Raw genomic sequence first — 24864 nt, 5'->3', positions numbered from 1 at the left:
TTTTGTACATTTAAAAATACTAATTAAAGCCCCAGATTTCCTTTTGAGGAAAATACCTTTTATTGTTGTAGTCAACAGACGAGGAAACCTCAGTAGAAGGTTTAAGACAGTTGCTAAATTTCTTTCCCTTCAGGGACAAAGAGTTAATGGTATTCAAATTGGTCCCATTTGTCAATTAGCACATGTGTTTCTGCAATTAAACTGTACTAAATAGCAGCAAAGTTTATTTCAATTGACAGGATTTTCCCCTCTGTTTTTTACAGATATATTTTATTTTTTCATACATTGAGTGTTTAATACACTGAGTGTTTCATACATTGAGATTTTCCTAATGAGGACTGACTCAGACTATATTTTTCCAACACCACAAACTGGATTAAATATATTTCCATATGCACAATATATGATGGTATATGCTTTGATCACTCATGATTTTCCTGCAGAATAAACTGAATTGTGTCATGGGTAACCATTAGGGGAAGTAAAGATGACCAGACTGATAATCACTAGTTGTTACAACAGCTGTCATATGAGAAACCACACCCCTGACATAAAAGTCTACTTTATTTTCTTTAAACATATGGTAGTTGAATTTTATGGGTACCTTTTAGCCTTCTGTGGTTTTTTATTTACCAAAGTGGTCACGAAAGGAAAGTTAACTAATATTTAAGGACAGGAATATAATACTTCTGTGACTTTCAACCCTAAAAGCAAAACCCATTAGTAGCTATAGATTTTTCTCTGCAGCAATGAAGTAGTGTATAATCAATTTATATTAGTCTAACATGGTATATGAAAATGGTAAGTCTTGCTGGGTCTGTGCTTCTGTTTCCTATGAGAGCCTATACCAGACTGTACATTAAGTCTAAGAGATGAGACACAGACTGGAGTCTCAATGGTTATAAAACAATCCTTGGTGTCTGACCCCAGTCACCTTCTTAACAATCCTGAGTAATGAACATTTATTGTAATCAATAGCTTCTATTGGGGTGAATCAACTTAATCATTAAAACTTACCATATTTTAAACAAATTAGTACCACTAATAAGTAATATATTTGCCTGATGTTGTCAGTTATCTTTCTCCTTTCCTTTTCTTTTTCCTCCCTCCCTCCCTTCCTCCCTCTTTTCCTTCCTTCCTTCCTTCCTTCCTTCCTTCCTTCCTTCCTTCTTCCTTCCTTCCCTCCTCTCCCCACCCCCTTTCTGTGACTCTGTTTTATTTTTTTTTTCTTCGTTGCATTGTCAAGAATGAGTCTTCTTTGGAGTGTGGAGACTTGTAGGTATTGAAAAATGTTTCATGGGGTCATAATTCAAAGAAATTAGGCTCTAGAGAATTTAAATAATATGAAAATATAATGCATAAACCTATAATTTCAAGCCTGAATTTTTCACTGTATTCACTGGTCAAAATGTTTTTATGTTTCTTTCAAAAATTTTTATATTGTGTAGTTTTATTTCTTATGGTTACTAATCCACAAAGTTTTCAGCATTATGCAAGACAATATACTGTGTTGGGAAGTTTCCGTTACCATGGAGCCAGAAGTTCTGGCTCTCTAACCTTGCAGAATCATTGAAGCCTCAGTTTCATTTCTCAAATTTGAATAACAAAAATAATTCCCCCTTTCTCTACCTCTACAATTGTTCATGAGGATAAAATTAATCACTAATATGTGAATGTCTTCTGTGTACTATGAGTCTTTGCATAAATGCAGACACATGAGATATGGAAAAGAGAGAAAATTTTCTTCTTATAATTTCCTAGGAAAACATTATAGCAGGATTTAAAAAACTGTCCCCCAACCCTCCGTTGGGTTGGGGTACATTATATACCCCTACCTTCCCTTTCAGAAGTCATGGACCACACTGAGCTAGGATTAAAAAACAATGTTTTGTTTTGTCCTGATAAAGTGGCAGGAAATCTTTTAGTAGTAGGATTTTACTAAAAGGTGAGAAAAATGCTAGAAAAAAATGTTTGTCTGTCTGTAAATACATTGAGTCACCCAAGGCAAACCTCCAACCCCACCCAGTTCTTATCTTGTCTCTATCTCTCAATGATGGAAGGAGAAACTCAACCTATTGAAATGATTTTTATCTGGGTCTTGGACCTAGAAGGGACTACATGGGATTCCACAAGAAAGTAGATGAGGTAAAAGATAAAAAAACCAGGATGAGGGGAGAAGAAAAAGAGAAACAGGACACACATCTTATGATTAACAGTGTAACTCAGTATGAACTAATTGGCCACCGAAGGGGAAACTAAACAACACTTTTGTCCTATATTCTATACTCATAATCTGTGTTTAATAATAATAAATAATACAAATTTTCAGAAATGGATTCTTCCTTCCTCCCTGTATATATGAAGGCATGGTCAGGAGGTCACAATATTTGCACTAAAATCATGAATATACAAGTACCTAGTCCTTTCCTTATTTTCAGCAGTGCATCCAATGAGGTACATGTGAATCTTCTAGTCAGTCAGTTTATTAATATATAGTGAAGCAAATGCTATCCTTATATTAATGAAGATGTTGCTTACTATCTGATTATAATGTATTTATTGAGAAATCATTTATTCATGCTTATTAAATGTCTACCAGGTACCAAGCAATAAATTGGGGAATTAAATTACAATTGATATTATACAGTGACTTTGGCTAAAGAAACAGTAGAGTATAATTCATGTACACCAATTACAAATAACAAATCAATATATGCTGTTCTAAGGAGCATTTCCATTCTCTCTCTCTCCCTTTTTTTTTTTAAGATTTTATTTTATTTGACAGAGACAGACACAGCAAGAGAGGAAACACGAGCAGGGGGAGGGGAGAGAGAGAAGCAGGCTTCCCACTGAGCAGGGAGCCCGTTATGGGGCTCGATGCGGGGCTCGATCCCAGAACCCTGAGATCATGACCTGAGCCAAAGGCAGACGCTTAATGACTGAGCCACCCAGGCGCCCGCATTTCCACTCTCTTATCACAACTATACCACCCATACACACACACACACACACACGCACGCATACACACCATTTTGATATTTTGAAATCTCAGATTTGAAATATTTGCTGTGTATCCTAACTGGTTCACTGATACACTCTTTGTTTAGAGAGAAATTAATATATATTAAAATGCAATGTTTATATGGAAATGTAAAAGAAGTAGATAGCTAAAACATTTTGTCATAAAAGAATAAAGGGGAGAAATATGATATCAAGATTTATTATATAACTACAGTAATCAAGATTGTGTGTTACTGATGGAGGGAGTATCACATAGATCAATGGAACAACATAGAGAACAAGAAATTGCCCCATACAAGTGCAGACAACTGATTTTTAACCAAGGTACAAAATAAATCCAGTGGAGGGAAGATAATATTTTCAACAGATGGTGCTAGAATAATTAGGTAGAATGAACTTCAACCTAAATGTCATATCTTACATAAAAAATAACTTAAAGTGGAAGATGGACTTAAATATAAAATGTAAAGCTATAAAACTTTTAGAAAGAAAATGGGGGAGAAAATCTTTAGAACCTAAAATTTGTTGAAGAGTTATTAGACATGACACAAAGAGCATGATTCATAAAAGAAAACAAGTTTCAACAAAATTAAAAATCTTTGCTTTGAAAAAAAAAAAACCCACAAAAAACACAAAACAGACAAAACAAAAGAAAAACCCTATTAAAGAATAAAAAGTCAAGCTAGCCTGGAAGAAAATATTTGCAAATCACATATCTGATTGAGACTCATCTTGAATATATAAGAACTTCTCAAAACTCAACAGTAAAAAACAAACAATCCAATTAGAAAACAGGTAAAGACATGAAGAGACATTTCATAGAAGAGAATATACAAATGATAAATAAGCACATGAAAAGATGCCAATATCAATGCAAATCAGAATCACAATGAGATTCCATGTCACAACCACTAGGACAACTGTAATAAAAAAACAGATAATAATAAGTGTTGGTGTAGATGTGGGGAAATTGGATCACTCATACCCTGGAATATAAAACTTCCAGGACTTCCAGAGTGCACCAGTTTGGAAGACAGTTTGGAGCTTTCTCAGAAAACTAAATGTATTCTTATTCTGTGATCAGCAATCACACTCCTTGGTATTTATTACAATGAGTTGAAAACTTCCACACAAAAACCTGCACACGTATTTTCCTAGCAGCTTTATTCCTAATTGCAAAACTTGGAAGCAAACAAGATGTCCTTTAGTAGGTCTATTAGTTTGCTAAGACTGCCATAAAATACCAGAGACTGGGTAGCTTGAAACAGAAGTGTATTTCCTCATAATTCTGGAGCAAAAGTTCAAGATCATGGTGTTGGCAGGGTTGGTTTCTTCTGATGGCCTCTCTCCTTTGCTTATAGATTACTGTCTTCTCCATGTGTCTTCTCATGGTCTCCCTTCTGTGCATATCTGTGTCCTAGTATTTTCTTACAAGGACATCTGCCATATTGGATTAGGGCCCAGGTTAATGATCTCATTTTAACTTAATCACCTCTTTAAAGGCCCTATCTCCTAGTATAGTCACATTTTGAGGTACTAGGGGTTAGGACTTCAACATGTGAATATGAAGGGAGGACACAATATAACCCATAATAGTAGGTGAATAGATAGGTAAAATGTGGTATATCATCCATCCAATGGACTATTATTCAGTGCTTAGAAAAAAAAAGAGCTATCAAATCATGGAAACACATGGAGGAAACTTAAATGCATATTATTAAGTGTAATTTACAATCTGAAAAGTCTACATATTGTATAAGTTAACATTCTGGAAAAGGCAAAACTATAGAGGCAGTAAAAAGATCAGTGATTGCCAGGGGTCAGGGGAGGGAGGGATGAACAGGTGGAGCACAGAGGATTTTAATGACAGTGAAACTATTCTCTATGATACTATAATAGTGGGTACATGTCATTATACATGTTTCAAAATCCATAAAATGTGCAATACCAAGAGGGAACACTAATGCAAACTATGCACTTGGAGTGATAATGATGTGTCAATGTAGATTCATTGATTATTACAAATGTACCACTTTGGTGTTGGATGTTGATAGTGGGGAGGCTGTTAGTGCAAGGGTAGGCTGTGTGTGTGGAGTCTGGAGATTTATAGAATTCTGTACTTTTTGATCAATTTTTCCTGTAAACCTAAAACTGCTCTAAAAATAAAGCCTATTAAAATATAGTGTCAGTGCCAAATGCTAACAGGTATGCAGAGAAACTGGATCTCTCATATGTTATTAGTAGGAATTTAAAGTAATAAGGTCATTCTGGGAAATAGGTTGGCAGTTTCTTAAAAAAACAAAACAAAACTGAATATATACTAACCATATAACCCAACAATCACACTTTTGGGCATTTATCCCAGAGGGGGGGAAAAAAAACAACTATCTGCATAAAAACCTATATAGAAATGTTCATAGCAGCTTTATTTGTAATTGCTCTGAACTGGAAACCACCAAAATGTCCTACAATAAGTGAATAGATAAACAAACTGTGGTATACACATATAATGGAATAATACTCAGCAATAAAAAGGAACATCTTGGTTGGATCTCAAGAATATTATGCTGTGTGCAAAAGGCCAATCTCAAAGGTCACATGATTTGCAATTCTGTTATATAATATTCTGGATATAAATATAGACCTAAGATAGACAGAAATATAGCTATATAAAATCAACTGGTGGTTGCCAAAGGTTAAGGAGGACAGGAATAGGTATGACTGTAAGTGGGTAACTTGAGGGAGATCTTTGGGGTTCTATATCTTGATTGAGGTAGTGGTTATAGAAATCTACACATGTGGTAAAATGGCATGGAACTATTTACACATTGTAATAAAGTGACTTTCCTAGTTTTGATATTGTTCTATAGTTATGTAAAAATGTAATCCTCAGGGGAAACTGGGTGAAGGGACCTCTCTGTACCTGCTTTTTTGTGACTATAATTATTTCAAAATAAAAAGTTAAAGAATGTACTAATACAGACATATTAGTATTCAGTTGAGACTTTCTAAAATAATTAGAATGATGAAAATCTTTGAATAATCACTAGAAAGTGTTGAGAAAAATCTTCCATAATCCATGTAGGGAAACAAGTAATACTGATTTGTTTATATAAAATGCTTTCTACTTTCTAGAATCTATCCTGTGTAGATGGGGTTGCAATTATGTAAATTTTTCAATTTTTTTTAAAGATTTTATTTATTTATTTGAGAGAGAGAGAATGAGAGAAAGCACATGAGAGGGGGGAGGGTCAGAGGGAGAAGCAGACTCCCTGCTGAGCAGGGAGCCCGATGCGGGACTCGATCCCGGGACTCCAGGATCATGACCTGAGCCGAAGGCAGTCGCTTAACCAACTGAGCCACCCAGGCGCCCTTCAATTTTTTTTTTTTTTAATAAAAAGTAACTGCTGGAATGATAGGTTGGTGCCAAACAAAATGTTAAAATAGAATAAAACCACAAAAGGAAGTTCATATTTACAGTTTTGATTATTTATTGAAATTAACCTGCCTGCTCCTGAGTTTTTAAAAAACATTATTTTTATCCTTTTGTCCTTTCTAAAGGGACATCTGTATCCCTTTTTTAAAAATACCATGTTGGACCAATGGCTCAAATAAACATAGGAAATGTCTTTATTCACAGTATGTTTCCATACTGGAGTTCTCCCTATTTTAAATTCTCAACAATTTTGATGTTCTCAGCAATATGACATTTGTATATGAGATCTGTGATGATCATTATGACAACCATGGCATGAATCACTTTCTTGAATTTCCTAGCAGTAAAAAAAGCTCAAATCTTTCCATGAAAGTCTTTGTTCCCATAAAATTTGCTACCACTGAAATTTTTTACTCTTTTCCATCAAGTGTGTGATTTTGAAGCATTCTTGTATTTTATTATATTGCTTGGACCAAGTTTCCTCTGTTGATGTATTTCTTAAATGGTTTTTTTAAACTACAAGTACACACACACACACACAAATGACATAAAATACTGTTAAGTATCTCTTGAGTGGCAAAGGTGGAGAATGGAGGAAGGAGGGTGCTGCTCTCCATCTTTTCTAGTCTTTATTCCATCTTCTGATAGTAGATAGAATGTAAAAACAAAAGCGTGCTCTGGCGTAGTGTGAATTATGGCATCCTTTCTTTATTAATGCTGCATGAGCATTGGAAAATGACAAATATGCCTTTGCTTAGTACCATGACAACCATCAGACCTTTAAAGATACGTATTATTCATTTTAGTTACTTGTTCAAGCCTTGCTAATGGACACAGGAAAATCTGGAATTCACCTTTCCATGGCCTTTTGTGCTAAAAACCTTGTTTCTTTTATACATTTGCTAAATAGTTTATTTGTTTTCAAAAGGCAGATGCTTCAAAATGTTTGAAGTTTAAATGATAATAATAAAGGGTCATTACTTTTAATTTTTCTGGCATCTGAGATCATCACTGAATGTTTGGCTTGTTCAGTGGTTCTTACATTCCTGGGATGAAGGACTTTGTATTAGTCAGGGTTTTCTAGAGAAATTGAACCACTATTTATTATATGGAATTGATTCACACAGTTATGGAGCCTGAGAAGTCCAGAACCAAGAGCTGATGGTACAGTGCTATCCGAGTCTGAAGGTCTGAGAACCAGGATTGCTGGTGGTGTAAGTTCCAGGCCAAGTTCAAGTCCAAAGGCAGAAGACCAGTGTCCCAGCTCAAAGTCAGTCTGGCAGAGAGAAAAAAATTCTTATTCATCCTTCTAGTCTGTCCAGGCCTGGATTGAATGAGGCCCATCCAAATTGATCAGAGCAATCTGCTTTCCTCAGTCTACAGACTCAAATGTTAATCTCATTCAGAAGTACCCTCACAGACACACTCAGAAATAATGTTTAACCAAATACCTAGGCACCTCAGGGCCCAGTGAAGTTGACCAATAAAATTAACCATTACATACTTATTCTGCAATGTCACTGGATGTAGTTTTTCCTACAAATGGAATATAGAAAATGTTAGAAAGGAGGGAGAATCAAAACTACAGTCGCTTCTTTTTACTGAAGGACTCCAGGCAGCTGTCTTTTTTTTTCCACGAGTTTTTTTTCATCTGTTTTATGTGCACCAGAGGATAGGAAGAACTGTACTTTCTTATGAAAGTGACTCAGAGAAAAATGAGTGTGCTATCTACAGTATAGTATTTGCTGCTTTTTACCCAATTTCATTTTTCTGACACCATTGAATCAGATTTCCATTTCTGTACTTAGCCTCCATATATGTACAGGTCACCATGGTACCCAGTAACTTCAGACAATCCATAGATAACTACAGACACGTCAGAAAGTAATAGAAGCTGCTTTTATATTATTAAATTAGAGTCACAGTGGTTAATTTCCTTGCTAACCCATTATTGTAAAAATAGTATCAGAGAAGAGATAGCAGGACTTTCTCCTCTAATAAGCAACAATATGAAACTGCTTTTCCAAATAATAAATTGTTTTCATTTAATATTTACTTGTGTTCTTTATTCAACACACTTTAATGAAACACTGGCTAAATTGAAGATACTACAAAGTACTGCAGTAAACGCAATGTATGTAAAAATAAAGATGAATAAAATATTTTGTCTTGGGATTTAGCAGGATAGAAATTTCAGAAAACATCTAGCATCAGGGTTGAAAACTTTAATATCAGGGCATTCTTTCCAGTGTGAAGAATGAGATGATGGACAGCAGTTTTGAGTAATTCTTGGAAGTCTAGGCAAGCAGCTGTAAGGAGATCTGAAAATGACAATAGGGCTTTGGTCACAGTTACTTGAACCAGGGAAAAATGTCTCGTCTCCAACTGGGACTAAAGAAAGCAAAGAGAACAATAAAGAAATAGACCAATTACCAGAAGTAGAATTTCTCAACATAGCTCTATTTAGAAGAACTGAAGCACATGATGTGAGAAATCAGACATTTGGAGTAAGGTCAGAGCCCATTCAACAGAAATATAGCACTTTGTTGGGGTCCCATTAATAACAAGGGCAACCTAATGCTTGGTAAAAAATGCTGTTGGTGGAAAGGTCCTTAGAGATTACTCACTTTAGTTCATATTTGGTGTTGGCATCTAAATACTCTGAGCCTTCTGGTGGACACTTAGTTTCAGCTATGCAAAAGAGGAAAAATGCAAAGTGAAATTTGAGTATAGGACTTACAGAAGTTGGGATCCCCAGACTCCACCAGCTGAACTGTATACTCCTCTCCTAGATTGGCTTCAGGGGTAAAGGAGATGGAACTTCGGATTTATAGTCAAATGATCTAGCATTAGCACTTTTGGTTACTAAGTGAGTGCTGTTGTGTGAATCATTTAAGGTTTTCATCATTAGTTTTCTTATATTTAATGTGTATATGGTAGATCAGTTGTATTGGTGGTTTTAGATTTTTACTCTTCCCATTGTGGGTAGGACTTTCTGCCCCACTTCTTGACTCTGGGAATAGCTACATGATTTGATTTGACTAGTGGTATATTATTACCAAACATGATGCAGGTAGAGTGTCTCAGTTATCTATTGCTGTTTAAGAAACCACCACAAAACATAGTGACTTAAAACAAAAATCATTTTGTTTTAGTTCTATGGGTCAGCAATTTGGGCTTAGTTCTGCTTGGTGGTTTTCTACTGGTCCTTCCTGGTGTGGCTTGATTTAGAGGCTGGTTTGCCTTGGAGTTCTCAGTTGGGTGATTGGTCTCTGCTCTATGTAGTTTTTATCATCCTCAAGCAGGCTGTACATGGTAACATGTACATGGTAACATGACTTTCCAAGAAATGAAATAAGAAGCCAGAAGCCTCCAGAAGCTAGAGCCGGAAGTTGAACAATGTCACATTGACACATTCTATCAGCCAAAATAAGTCAAAAGACCACCCCAGATTCAAGAGGTGGGTAAACAGACACATTGCAAAAAGGCATGTATAAAAGGAGGGGAGGAATCATCATGGCCTTCCTTGTAAACAATTAGACATAAAAAAGCATAAAAACCACTTGCATATTGAGGCTTGCTTACCTGCTATCAAATCCCCTAGCTATCTTTCTGGAGGATGAGATATATGGAACTAGCTCCACCACCCGCCACCCTTCCTATGCCAGACTAATCTCATCAGCTGGCCCCCAGACATGAGTGAGCCCAGTCAAGACCAACAACAGGCATACCTTGCTTTGTTGTGCTTTGCCTCATTGTGCTTTACAGATACTGCATTTTTTACAAATTTGTGGCAAACATGCACCATTTTTCCAACAACATTTACTTATTTTGTCTCTGTGTCACGTTTTTGTGATTCTAAAAATATTTCAAACTTTTTCAGTATTACTATATATGTTATAGTGATCTGCAATCATTGATCTTTGGTGTTTCTATCATAATTGTTTTGGGGCACCTCAAACTGCAACCACATAAGATGGCAAACTTAATTGATGAGTATTGTGTGTGTTCTGACTGCTCTACCTACCAGCCATTCCCCCATCTCTCTCCTTCTCCTCAGGCTCCCTATTTTCTGAGACACAACAGTATTGAAATGAGGGCTATTAATAGCTTTACAATGGCCTCTAAGTGTTCAAGTGAAAGGAAGAGTCACATGTCTTTGACTTTAAATCAAAAGCTAGAAATGATTGAGCTTAGTGAGGAAGTCATGTGGAAAGCCAAGATAGGCCTAAAGCTAGGTCTCTTGTGCCAAACAGCCAAGTTGTGAATGCAAAAGAAAAGTTCTTGAAGGAAATGAAAAGTGTTACTCCAGTGAGCACACAAATGATAAGAAAGTGAATCAGCCTTATTGCTGATGTGGACAAAGCGTGAGAGGTCTGGATAGTGAGTGGTGTGGCAGAACTAAGCCACAACATTCCCTTAAGCCAAAATCTAATCCAGAGCAAGGTCCTAACTCTCTTTAATTTTGTGAAGGCTGAGAGAAGTGAGGAAGCTGCAAAAGAAAAGTTTGAAGCCAGCAGAAGCTGGGTCCATAAGACTTAAGGGAAGAAGCCCTCTCCATCACATAAAAGTGCAAGGTGAGCAGGTGCTGATGTAGAAGCTGCAGCAAGTTACTGTTGAGGAACATCATCAAAAGACATGACTGTCCATTGGCCTGTGAGCTGGACTCCAGCACTTGGAGGCTTCTCATCCCTTTCCCTGCCCTGGAAACGTGAGTTCTGCTTGCCTTTTTGGTCCCAGAGGCTGCTCCAAGGACATAACCTTTAGACAATGATGAGGTGTTGAGAACACCTGCACAGAATACACGACTGATCCCGGTTAAGGCCTCTTTATAAACATTTAAGATTTGGCAGGCAGGTGCAGGAATCCATTTGTCTTGCTGCTGCCCAAGACAAGCCTCATATGTAAGTTCCCTTTGCTTATTAAAACTGCCCCCCATGACCCAATCTGGAATGGCTTGCCTCTTTCTTCAGTCTTTCCTTGCCTTCTGAGTATAGGGGCCGGTTTCAGATGACACTTGAGAAGCGCCTGAGAGGGCTGTGAACCAACAGTTATCCAGAAGATCTAATGAAGCTTGGTTATACTAAACAACAGATCTTCAATGTGGATGAAACAGCCTTCTGTTGGAAGAGGATGTGGATGAAACAGCCTTCTGTTGGAAGAGGATGCCATCTGGACTTCCATAGCTAGAGAAGAGAAGTCAATACCTGACTTCAAACCTTCAAAGGATAGGCCGGCTCTCTTGTTAAGGGCTAATGCAGCTGGTGACTTTAAGTTGAAGCCAATGCTCATTGGCATTCTGAAACTTCTAGGGCCCTTAACAATTATGCTAAATCTACTCCGTCTGTGCTCTAGAAATAGAAAAACAAAGCCTGGATGACAGCACATGTTTACAACATGGTTTGCCAAATATTTTAAGCCAAATATTTTGAGACCCACTAGTTCAGAAAAAAAGATTCCTTTCAAAATAAGACTGCTCATTGACAATGTACCTGGTCACCCAAGAGCTCTGATGGAGGTGGACAATGAGATTCTTGTTATTTTTATGCTAGCTAATGCAACATCCATTCTGCAGCACATGGATCAAGGAGTCATTTCATAAAGTTATGTTATTTAAGAAATACATTTCATAAAGCTATAGCTGCATAGATAGTGCTTTCCCTGATGGATCTGGTCAAAGTAAATTGAAAACTTTCTGAAAAGGATTCACCATCTAGATGCCATTAAGAACAGGTCAAAATATGAACATGAACAGGAGTTTGGAAGAAGTAATTTCAACCCTCATGGAGAACTTTGAGGGGTTCAAGACTTCAGTGAAAGAAGTAACTGCAGATGTAGTAGAAATAACAAAAGAACTAGAATGAGAAGCAGGGTGTGAAGATGTAACTTGAATTGCTGCCATCTCATGATAAAACTGTAACAGATGAGGAGTAGCTTCTTCTGGATGAGCAAATAAAGGTGGAAACTAGTCCTGGTGAAGATGCTATGAAGATTATTGAAATGACAACAAAGGTTTTAGAATATTCCATAACTTAGTTGATGAAGCAGCAGCAAGGCTTGAGAGAATTGACTCCAGTTTTGAAAGAAATTCGACTTTGGGTAAAACACTATCAATAGCATCACATGCTACAGAGAAATCTTTGATGAAAGGAAGAGTCAATTGATGCATCAAACGTCCTTGTTGTCTTATTTTGAGGAATTATAACAGCCATCTCAACCTTCAGCAACCACCACCCTGATCGGTCAGCAGCCACCAACATTGAGGCAAGACCCTCCACAAGCAAAATAATGACTACTGGCTGAAAGCTCAGATGATGCTTAGCATTTTTTAGCAACAAAATATCTTTTAATTAAGGCAGGTGCATTTTTTTTTTTTTTAGAGATAATGCTATTGCATACTTGATAGACTACAATATAGTGTAAATATAACTTTTATATGCACTGGGAAGCCAAAAAGTTGATTTTACTCACTTTATTGCAATATTCATTTTATTGTAGTGGTATGGACCTAAACCTGCAATATCTCTGAGGTATTCCTATAGTTGACACACAGTGACTGCAGATGCATGAGTGAACTCAGGGAATATCTCAGAATTACCCAATTGAGGCAAAGATTCATGAGCAATAAGAAATAGATGTTTTAAGCCATTGAGTTTTGTTATTTTGTTATTCATCATTATAGCCTATATAAATAACTTATACAGGGTATGCTAAAATAGATTCTCAGAGGAGTTTTTGTGTATGTGTAGAGATTGTGTGTGTACCTGTGTATGTGTGTAATCGATGGGATAAGAGATCAGTATAGTGCCTGGCACACAAGATGGTAAATCAATATTCACTGAATGGATGGATTTAAATGCGAATGAGTATTAGTAGAGAGGTCTCAAAACTTTATTGAAGAATCTAGGGCAGTAGAATGTCATGTAAACCTTGACTCTGGAAAATTGTAGAAAACATTTTTTTTTTTTTCTCAAAAGTGAGTTTTCTTTTGTGAGTTAACAATGTATTTGCGCTAAGACCAGTTACTCTTACCTTTGAACATGTCAGTGGTTTTCTCTGGGGAAGGCAGAAAAGTGTGCCCTTTAAGAAGCTGCTCTAATGTAGAACAAATCTACTCAGTGTCATGAAGGCTTTATTTTAAATGATCAGGAAAATAGATTGAAAAGTGATCTGCTTATTTTGATCACTTTCCTGATCCAGCTGACTGTTGAAACATGTGGGGCCACTTACACCCGGATGTTTTCTGATAAATACAATACTGTACTGCAGATGTATCTTTTTTCCTTATGATTTTCTTAATAACATTTTCTTTTCTCTAATTTACTTTATTGTAAGAATATAGTATATAATACATATACAAAATACATGTTAATTGACTGTTTTATATTATTGGTAAGGCTTCCAGTTAACTGTAGGATATTAGTAGTTAAGTTTTTGGGGAGTCAAAAGTTATACATGGATTTTTGACTGTGCAGGAGCTGGCAACTCTAATCCCTGCATTGTTCAAGAGTCAACTGTAATGCACGAATCTCTGGTTGATCTGTAGCAGTTACTACTACATTTTAGAGCAAGTATTTTTCCTCTGGAAACTTTATGTGAAAGTAGCTAGGATTTTACAATATAAGAGAATATATCAAACACCCTCTTTAGTGAGAGACTGCTCCCAAATGGTGCATAAAGGAACAGAATTTACTTTTGTTGGGTTGAATTCTAACTGATGTGTTTGCACAAAGAATTTGTCTAGAACGCATTCTTTAAGCCTAAGTGAGCACAATTTTATCATGTTTTAAAGCATTATGTTTAGCTATTGTTTTTCAAATATTTTATGTTTTCAACAACTTAGTTTGTAGGAAAAAAAAGAAATAAAAAATCTTTGTAAACTGAAAAAAATTCTAAATGCAAAATAATTCAAAGGTCTCATTTTGAAGCCTTGTGGTTATTCGATCCTATTATTATAATGCTTAGTGTTTGCTTACAATGCTATAGTTTTTGTGAAGAGAAAGAGAGAGGGGAAGGAAGGAATGAAGGAAGGAAGGAAGGGGAAAAAGGAGAAAGAGAAAGAGAAAACACCTTTTCTTTTATCCAGCAAGGTATTTAATCACCTCTGAACGGTATTTCAAGTGCTTCTTCTTTTCAGAACAGGATGCAGCTATTAGCCTTATGTTAGGTTGCAAAGGTATCTCTTTGGGCAGAAAAGTAGATTACTGGCCTGGGGCAGTAAAGAGTGAATGGACTTTAGTAACTAAAATGTAGGCATTCCTGATGCCAAGATCAGTTCTCAGATGACGGGAACTTAATCTTGTTTGTGAGGGTAACAAAAGGTATGGTGGGTCAGCAGTTACTGATGGTGTGGGCATACATCCAATTCTCAGAACAGTAGGAAATTTATTTCTTTCAAGTCCCACATAATAAATAGACTATGTTGCTATTTTCATTATTACTAATAAGTGACATAAATAGAAAAACATTCTTTAAAATAGTCTAACTAAAACTGAATGTCATTGTCATTAGCAAAATATCAGTCTCACAGGTTTGTCGTTCCTGATTGATGAAGGAAGAATTGAAGCAAGAAATTGGGAGGAGCTGACTCAACCCATTCACATTGCTAACTGGTCAGTAATTGACCTTGGGGAAATGTCCCAACCTCTGAATTTTAGATTTTCCAATCTAACCAACTTGTCCTAACTATACTGCAAAAAACAACAAACAGGATAATATTTGTATAAAAAAAGCTCTATGGAAAATAGTAAACAGGATAAGGTTCAATTTTTGTCACTACTCTTGTAATAATAACTGGACTTTGAAAGAAGGAATGAACTGCATACCCTATGAAATCCTATATAAAAGTATGTCATATTTTAGTTTCAGTTCATTGGATTATTTAAATTATTTTTGATATAAATGATAATATTAATTTCATCATTCATCATAGTTCCTTATATTGCATTGTCAACATTAGAAGCTTTGTTTCAAAGCTTAGAGTCATTCCTGAATATCAACAGAACAGAAACTGAGTATTTGCTTTGTGGACTAGATGATTCTTAAAAGTTTGCCACATTCTATTATTGACTTTATTATTGTCTATTGAGAGTAAACTGCTAATTGACACCATACAGGAATCTTTTCAGATATAGTATTGGTATTTTTTACAATAATTATAAAAGGCTATAACGTAGATATTATTGTTATCATTTTACAGATAAAACAACATTGCATAGAGAGAATTTAAGTCACTTGTTGGATCTCATAAAAGAACTAGACATCTCTTCCTATTATGTCAGACTATGTCCAGTATATAGCCCATGTCTACAAGAAGCATAGATCTAGCAAGAGAGAAAAATGTAGATGTAGCTACTACATGAAGAGAGATAGTGATAAACATGATAAAAGCAAAATAGAAGAGATATTGGCCATAATTGAGATTGCCTCTACTTACAGGGATCATGAAAGAGCTAATATTTGAGAAGGATTCTTTTTTTTTAATTAATTAATTAATTTGTTTGTCAGAGAGAGCGCACAACCAGGGGGAGCAGCAGGCAGAGGGAAAAGCAGGTACCCCACTGAGCAAGGAGCCTGGTGTGGGACTCCATGCCAGGACCCTGGGATCATGACCTGAACCGAAGGCTGACGCTTAACTGACTGAGCCACCCAGGCATCCCTGAGAAAGATTCTGAAAGGAGTTCAGAATATGAAAGTGCAGAAATAGAGGGAAATCTGTTTAACTAGCAGAACATTAATGATGAATTTATGGATGGAAATAAGGTGATAATTAGAAAATTCTGATTGCTCATTTCTCTTTTGCCTTTTTAAGCACATGACTAGTTCTGGGTAGCTCCAGGGTTTCAGATATGTGAAGTGACAGTGAGACTTACCATGGAATGAAAAGTGGAGAACTGAGGCAAGTTTTGACTTCTAATGTGCAAAAAAAAAAGGGGGGGGGGCTTTGCAGTCAAGTCAGTGTTTTTTTGAAAACAAAAGGAATTTCCAAATTCATTGATCACTTAGGGAATATCTCAAGAACTAAGGACTTAAATCATTGCTTTTTTTCCATAAGGTAGTAAAGGTGCTTTTTTTCCTGGAGTAGCCAAACTGTAAGCCTTGCTTCTCTAGAGGAAGGGATATTTGATACGGAGGAAGGAAAAGAAAGTCTTTCATTGCTGACTCAATGGGTGTCTGGAAGAAGAAAGAGAACAAGAGGATGGGGAAGGCAAAGGTGTTTTAGTAAATAAAATACCACTAAATAGGCGTGGGATGGGATTTTTGCCAGTGGTCCTCATTGGGATCTCTGGAAAGAACACTCCTTGGAGACCATCCTATACTAAATTGCTGCATAGCCCACTGGGCTACCTTGGGTTCTTGAATGCCATAGACCAAATAAGATGGGCCAAAGTACTTACAGGTAAATTTCCAGAGGGAATATCATAGGGAGGGGGGTGGCAAAGCAGCTTTTCTAAATTTTGCTTACCAGAGATCCATGTCCATATGAATCATAGTGAGATCTCAGAGGGGTTGAAAGTACTAGGAAGGTCTGAGATGAGGCTTAATCAGCCAGATTGTGTCACCAAACTCTCTATCAACTCAGTGTCAGATTCTGAGCTACATCAGTATTGGATGCCAGCAGGTGGATGAGAACCATGATCTAGAGATCAGGGAAGCCATCCTGAATCAATCCTTTAACATGAAGTTTCTTAAGCCACATCTCTCCCTACATATACCTACAAACTACCATGAAAAGGACCTGAAAAGGGGATAGAAGTGTGAGTTTGTTTAATCCTAAAGAAATCTTTAATAATTACAATTATTTTCCATGTTATAATAGGTTCAGGTTTAGGAGAATGTTTAGATTATTGGTAGACAAAAATAAAGAAGTTGCATTTTCTCTTTGAATCTGAGTTGTGTGTGTTCAGTTTATAATCCTGATAAAATAAAAATAAAATAACACTGTCTATAAAAAGGGCTGTTTTGGGTTTTCACCATAGCTTCTTCATCTATGTGTTCTTCACCCTCAGTTCACCCTCAGCTTACTCATGTAAAATTTTGAGTTGCAATACTGAGAAATATATTTTCAGTATATTTGCTCAAGCTAAATGAAGGCACCAATTGATAAGGTATAATAATTTTAATAGCTATTGCATACAAACAGAAACAGAGTTGCAAGGTTTTAGGAAATGAGTTTGGGTTATTTGCATATGATAGAAGTTTTTGATTTGAAGGGAAGTACAGAAAAAGGGGTGTCCTTATAGCTAGGAAAGTGCAAAAAAAGAAAATAGAACATCCCAGAAGATTTGGGCCCTGTTGGAGAAATATAGGGCCCAGTATGACATTGGTGATGGCTGACATTTTTTAATGAGTTTATTTAAAGACAATATATTGGGCCTTTATTTTTTCTTTCTTAGCATATCTATAATTTCTTTTTTTTTTTTTAAAGATTTTATTTATTTATTTGACAGAGAGAAACACAGCGAGAGAGGCAACACAAGCAGGGGGAGTGGGAGAGGGAGAAGCAGGCCTCCCGCGGAGCAGGGAGCCCGATATGGGGCTCCATCCCAGGACCCCAGGATCACCACCGGATGCAAAGGCGGACGCTTAATGACTGAGCCACCAAGGCGCCCCAGCATATCTATAATTTCATAGTAGAAGACAAGGAAGGAAAATATTCAACATAGATATTTGACATTTACTAGGACTACATCAACAAATTCTTAATTACTACTATTGTGATACTGTTATACATGTAGCATAAATTATTTGGGACCGAAAACAGTGCCTGGAAAATTGAAGAATTACAATGAATATTTACTTAATGGCTACTCCATGAGAGCTATTGCATTTGAAAGGATGGGTAGAGATTGGCAATGTAGCATTAAGAATTATATATTGAGTCAGACTAAATCCCTAACCAAGTGACTGGAGATTTATATTCATGTTCCTCAAGTTTACATTTACAATTACCACATGTCAGAGGCCTTAAGAACCTCTCAAGTACACTTGGAACTATGAAGATTGGGCTGTTCATAAACACATCATTATGATGTACTTTATTTATTTATTTATTTTTAATTTTTTTTTTAAAGATTTTATTTATTTGCGAGAGAGAGAATGAGAGACAGAGAGCATGAGAGGGAGGAGGGTCAGAGGGAGAAGCAGACTCCCTGCTGAGCAGGGAGCCCGATGTGGGACTCAATCCAGGGACTCCAGGATCATGACCTGAGCTGAAGGCAGTCGCTTAACCAACTGAGCCACCCAGGAGCCCGTATGATGTACTTTAAAAAGATGTATGGATAAGGTAGAATGGTTTTTTATTTTTATTTATTTTATTTTATTTTTTTTAAGATTTTATTTATTTATTTGAGAGAGAGAGAATGAGAGAGACAGAGAGCACATGAGAGGGGGGAGGGTCAGAGGGAGAAGCAGGCTCCCTGCTGAGCAGGGAGCCCGATGCGGGACTCGATCCCGGGACTCCGGGATCATGACCTGAGCCGAAGGCAGTCGCTTAACCAACTGAGCCACCCAGGCGCCCGGTTTTTTATTTTTTTATTTAATTTTTTTTAAGACTATGGATCTTGGAATCCCAGAGATCTGGACTTGAATGCCAGCTCCACTAATTTGTTGTGTGACTTAGCTATATTATTTAACCTCCTTAAATATCCAACTCATCATCTCTAGAGGAAAAATAATATATCCTTTAATATGAGAATTAAATGAAATACCATACACATAGTCAGAACTCAATAGATGTCAGTTCTGCTGTATCATCTGGTAATCAAAATCTGTATTATAAAGCTGTGAATATTTGCATTTCTATACATGTAAACACCCAGGTAAACCATCATCAATATAAGTATTTTTTTTTTAAGATTTATATATTTATTTATTTGACAGAGAGAGACACAGAGAGAGGAAACACAAGCAGGGGGAGTGGAAGAGGGAGAAGCAGGCTTCCCGCCGAGCAGGGAGCCCGATGTGGGGCTCCATCCCAGGACCCTGGGATCATTACCTGAGCCGAAGGCAGATGTTTAAAGACTGAGCCACCAGGCACCCCTCAATGTAAGTATTTCTAACACCGAATATGCTACCTCATGCTTCCTGTCCATTGGTATACACTCAAGGATAACTGCTATTTTAATCTCTATCATCCTAGATTGGTTTTGCCTACTTTGAGCTTTATATTAATTAAATATAGTATATATGCTTGTTTCTGGCTTCTTTAGCTAAATCTTATGTGTGTTGAGATGTATCCATGTTTTTGTCTGAAGGAATAGTTAATTTTTTCCATTGCTGTTGGTGATTTTCATTTGTTCATTCTACATTTGTTCATTTGGATTTTTTCCAGCTTTTGATTTTTGTAAATAACACCGCCATGAGCATTTACAACAATCTTGTACAGGTCTTTTTATTGTCAAAAGCAGTCATTTCTTCTTGAAACATTGAAATTTGCAGTTATAGGATGTGTGTTTGTGTGCGCATGTATGATTATAACCATTTTCCAAAGTGTATGTACCAGTTTACAATCCCATCAAAAATGTATGAGAGTTCCATTGCTCCGTATCCTCACCCACATTTGATAAATGTTGGTTTTGTGAATAATATAAAAAATGTATGCCGTGTATAATTTTAGCCATTCCTGTGGGATGTAATATCTCCTTGTGATTTCAATTTGCATTTCTGTGATGACTAATGATGCTGAATATCTTTTCATAAGCTTATTATTCATTTGCATATCATTTTTGGTGATGTTCCCTTTCAAGTTTTGTTCATTTAAAAAATTAGATTGTTAGCCTTTTATTGACTTACAGGATTCTGAGTTCAAGTCCTTTGCTATATCTAAATCCCAATAGAAGATATTGGGAATATCTTCTCCCAGTCTATAGCTTGACATTTTTTCTCTTACATTTTTGATGGTAGAGGTAGGGGTGTGTGTGTGTGTGTGTGTGTGTGTGTGTGTGTGTGTGTGTGTGGTTTTTTTGGTTAGAAAAATTGCTAGAGTCTGAATAAAGGTATCTAATATGTGTGATCTTCACATCCTGGATCCCAGCCCTTATATAAACAGACCACCAGATTGTAGGTATCCAAATGAGGTAGCTGGAAGATGATCAAATTTCTGCAGATTGGTGTCTCTAGCCTGATGTGGGCCTTAGAGCTGTCTGTCAATGCTTTCACTTCTCTGTGTTCATTGATTCCCTATTTTCCAGTATTTTTAATCCTCACCACATCCTTAATCCCCCTTCTAAATCCCATTCCTAAGGATCCTCAGAGGTTAACAGTGCCTTTACCTTTAGGAAGCCATTATGCATTTTCTCCATCAATTTCCTATTGATCCTGGCCAACTAAAGATTTATACATTCAAACATTCATGTACTTGAATTGTTTGAGCATTACTGGATGAGTTTTCTTTCTTCTAATCAAGATTAAATCTGCCACATGGAGTTTTTCTCCTCCCTACCTTGTTTTGTTAGTTTCTTTTCTTTTTTTTTTAAATCAAAACTTTCACCTTGTTTTTCCATCTTGTTCTATCAATTAGTCCCTCTTTCCAGTGTCTTCAACCTCTTTTACTTGACTGGATGTAACCCTGGTCTATAAAGAAATCTTTGTTGTCCTGTTCCCTTCCCTTAAAATGTCCTCATCTGGCCATGCATCCTTTTCTGCCTTTTCTCTCCACTCATCTTCAGCCTCTCCTGAATAATTTCCACTCCAATTTGTTGAAACAGTAGTCAACATTTGCTGCCTTTACTTGCTCATCTCTGATCTTTTTTCCCCATCACACTTTTAAAGGATTCTGGAAAAAAATCATCATTCACTTCCAAATTCTCAGACTTGGTGGCTACTTTTCAATCCTCCTTTTTTTTTTCTTCCAAGATTTTATTTAAATTCACGTTAGTTAACATATCGTGTAGTATTGTTTCAGGAGTAGAATTTAGTGATTCAGATTTACATATAACACCCAGTGCTCATCACAAGTGCTCTCCTTAATGCCCATCACCTATTTAGCCCATCCCCTAGCCACCTCCCCTCTAACAACTCTCAGTTGGTTCTCTATAGTTAAGAGTCTCTTATGGTTTGCCTCCCTCACTGTTTTTATCCTATTTTATTTTTCCTTTCCTTCGCCTATGTTCATCTGTTTTGTTTTTTAAATTAAAAAAATTTTTTTTTAATTAAAAAATTTTTTTTTATTTTTAAATTGCTTAGAAGTATACACTCTAGTTCCATCTACGTCATTGCAAATGGCAAGATTTCATTCTTTTTGATGACTGAATAGTATTCAGCTGATCTTTATCCATTCATCAGTCTATGGACATTTGGACTCTTTCCATAATTTGGCTATTGTGGACATTGCTGCTATAAACATTGGGGCACATGTGCCACTTCAAATCAGCATTTTTATACCCTTTTGGTAAATACCTAGTAGTGCAATTGCTGGGTTGTTGGGTGGTTCTATTTTTAACTTTTTGAGGAACCTCCATACTGTTTTCCAGAGTGGCTGCACCAGCTTGCATTCCTACCAACAGTTAAGAGGGTTCCCCTTTCTCCACATCCTCGCCAACATCTGTTGTTTCCTGGGGTGTTAATTTTAGCTATTCTGATAGGAGGAGGTGGTATCTCACTGTGGTTTTGATTTGTATTTCCCTGATGATGAGTGATGCTGAGCATTTTGTCATGTGTCTGTTAGCCATTTGTATGTCTTTTTTGGAAAAATGTCTATTCATGTCTTCTGATGGCAGAGCTTTTTAATTCAACATTTTTTTTTTAATACTGCTCTTATGTCTTGTTAAAGAAATTTTGGCTGTCTAAGGTCGAAAAGATATTGTCTTCTGTTTTCTTCTAGAAGTCTTTTGTTTGCTTTTCACATTTAAGATTATTATCTATCTCAAATTACTTTCGTAAATGTTGTGAGGTAGGGGTCAATTTCATTTTTTTTCCTTTAGAGATATCTTAATGGATCAACACAATTTATTGAAAAGGCTGCCCTTTTGATTTGAGGTACAGTGGTACTTTGTTATAAATCAGGTAACTAGGGTGCCTGGGTTGCTCAGTCAGTTAAGTGTCTGCCTTCGGCTCAGGTCATGGTCTCAGGGTCCTGGGATCGAGCCCCACATTTGGCTCCTTGCTCAGCAGGGAGCCTGCTTCTCCCTCTCTCTCTGCCTGCTGCTCTCCCTGCTTGTGCTCTCTCTCTCTCTCTCTAATAAATAAATATAATCTTAAAAAAAAAATCAGGCTACCATATATTTTTTTGTTTATTTCTGGATTATATTTTTGTTCTGTTAGTTTCTTTATACACACATTTATATTATAATTTTGTTCATATTTGGTATCAATTGCAGTATTTGTGATTTTGTGTTCTTCAATAAAATAAGACAAAACTTTAAATTTTGGAACCATTGGGTGGCAAAATTATTCTTTCTCTGAGATGCACATGAATTGTTTGCTGTCAAATCCTTAATTTTCTATAAATAATTACAAATTTAGAATTAAAAAGGACTTTTCTGTATTGGCTTCAAGTATTGATTTATCAACATTCATCTTTATAAGGTTCAAATTCAAGTTCAGTCTGTAGTATATTATTTGTTTATTCATTCATGCATTCATTCACTATTTGGGGACATGCTACTTTGTTCTCAACATTAGTGCCAGTATTTCCCACCGTATCAATTCAGATACTGGCACATGGCATGTATCCTCATATGCTATTGATTTGGTCCAAAATGAACCAGAATCTAAGGGGTGTAGACCATACAGGTAGAGGTGGTAATGGGTTAGATTGAGGAATGGGGAATAGATTTGGGGTATATGGTCTGTGGCCCACAATAGAAACTAAAATTTGCATTATGAGTCTTTCTTGGCCATTAGAAATGCTTAAAAATAATAGCTATAGATTTTTTTAATTTTGATAATTTTTCTTTCTTTTTTTTTTTTTTTTTAGGAAAGACCCCTTGATACAAATAGACTAATGCTCCCATGTTATCCCCTTTAAATTCAATTATTAACTACCTGTTATTTAGAGAGAAGATTATCCTTTCAGAGCATGTCTGAATCTGATATAGTCCCACAGAGGGAATAAAAGAGTAAAGCTACTCAAAATACTGTTAAAAATGTATTGCAAGTAAGAGCTCTGGTTTTCTTTCCCTTTTTTTAAAAAAATAGAATATAAGTTATTTGATTATGGACTCATTTTGCTTTGAGCAGTTTTTTATCACAGGTTTAAGGGAGATTTCTTTGAAGCCCATCTCTACTGAGACATAAGAACACAAGCTGGCTAAAGCCGACAAGTTCGCTACAACGACTTAGTCTGTCATGTAGGAAGAAACAGGAGGCTTTCTCAGTTGCAGTGAACAGCTACGAAGGCCTGCCTCTGCCTTTTTACTGTAGTGTGTTGAGCATTACACTTTTTTCTCCTGAGATAGCATTAAAATCGATCATTTTCTTATTAAATTCAAAGAGTATGTTTCAACAATATTGCATTTAGCCCCCAAAGAGCAAAACTGGGAGGTTAAATGTGAATCATAAAACTGTTTCTCAATAAAAGGATTGGGTCGGTGGCAAAGGCAATGGCCAATAAGAGTTGATATGTGGTGGTCATTGATCCTATGTAATATTCTAAAGGTGTCTTTTTCACATTTTCTGTTCCAAAAAAGAAAAAAAAAGACAGGATTTTAGTTAGTGTTTTGAATAAGCTGTGTAGGTTCTTAAGGAACAACACTCAAGAGGATAGTTCAGTCTTCATAAAATAGACCACTATCATTATTCTAAAGTAGCATAGTAACAACAACAACAAAAAAACCCCAAAACATATATATACCAGTTGGCCAAGTAATTGATAGCTATTACACTGGTCTAAAAGGTCTAATAGCTTTTTACAGATACAAGTGAGAAGATTCCCTATTAATTATTCTAATATCTGGATTTTGTCACCTTTGTAATTATGTTATTTTCAACAATTCTTCCTACTTTAGGTTATTGCAGATAGAGTTTTGATCCAGTTAGTTGGTATAAATATAGCAACCTTCCAAATATTTAGTATTTTGGTGATTGAACACAATACCAAAAACATCACTACCCTTAAAGGATCTGATCTCGGGAAATAATATCTTCTCCTTCAGAACCTTTTTGCTGTGCAGTCAACACTGCTGTTAAGACATGTTTGACAATAGTGTCTGGTGGAATCTTGATTTTTTTTTTTTTTAAGATGTATTTATTTTAGAGAGACTGAGAGAGAGAAAGAGCGCATGTGCGGGTAGGGGGAGGGGCAGAGGGAGAGAATCTCCAGCAGACTCCATACTAAGCACAGAGCCTGATGAGGGGCTTGATCTCCTGACCCATGAAATCATGATCTGAGCCTCGTAATGCCTCCTATTGATTGAAACCAACAAAATGTCAGAGGGCAAAAGATACTAAGTGATCTAGTTCTGGGC

This window comes from Mirounga leonina, unplaced genomic scaffold (genome assembly GCF_011800145.1).
Source record: "Mirounga leonina isolate KUSES-001 unplaced genomic scaffold, KU_Mleo_1.0 Mir_129, whole genome shotgun sequence".
NCBI lineage: Eukaryota > Metazoa > Chordata > Mammalia > Carnivora > Phocidae > Mirounga > Mirounga leonina.
This window is presented reverse-complemented; position numbering follows the sequence as displayed.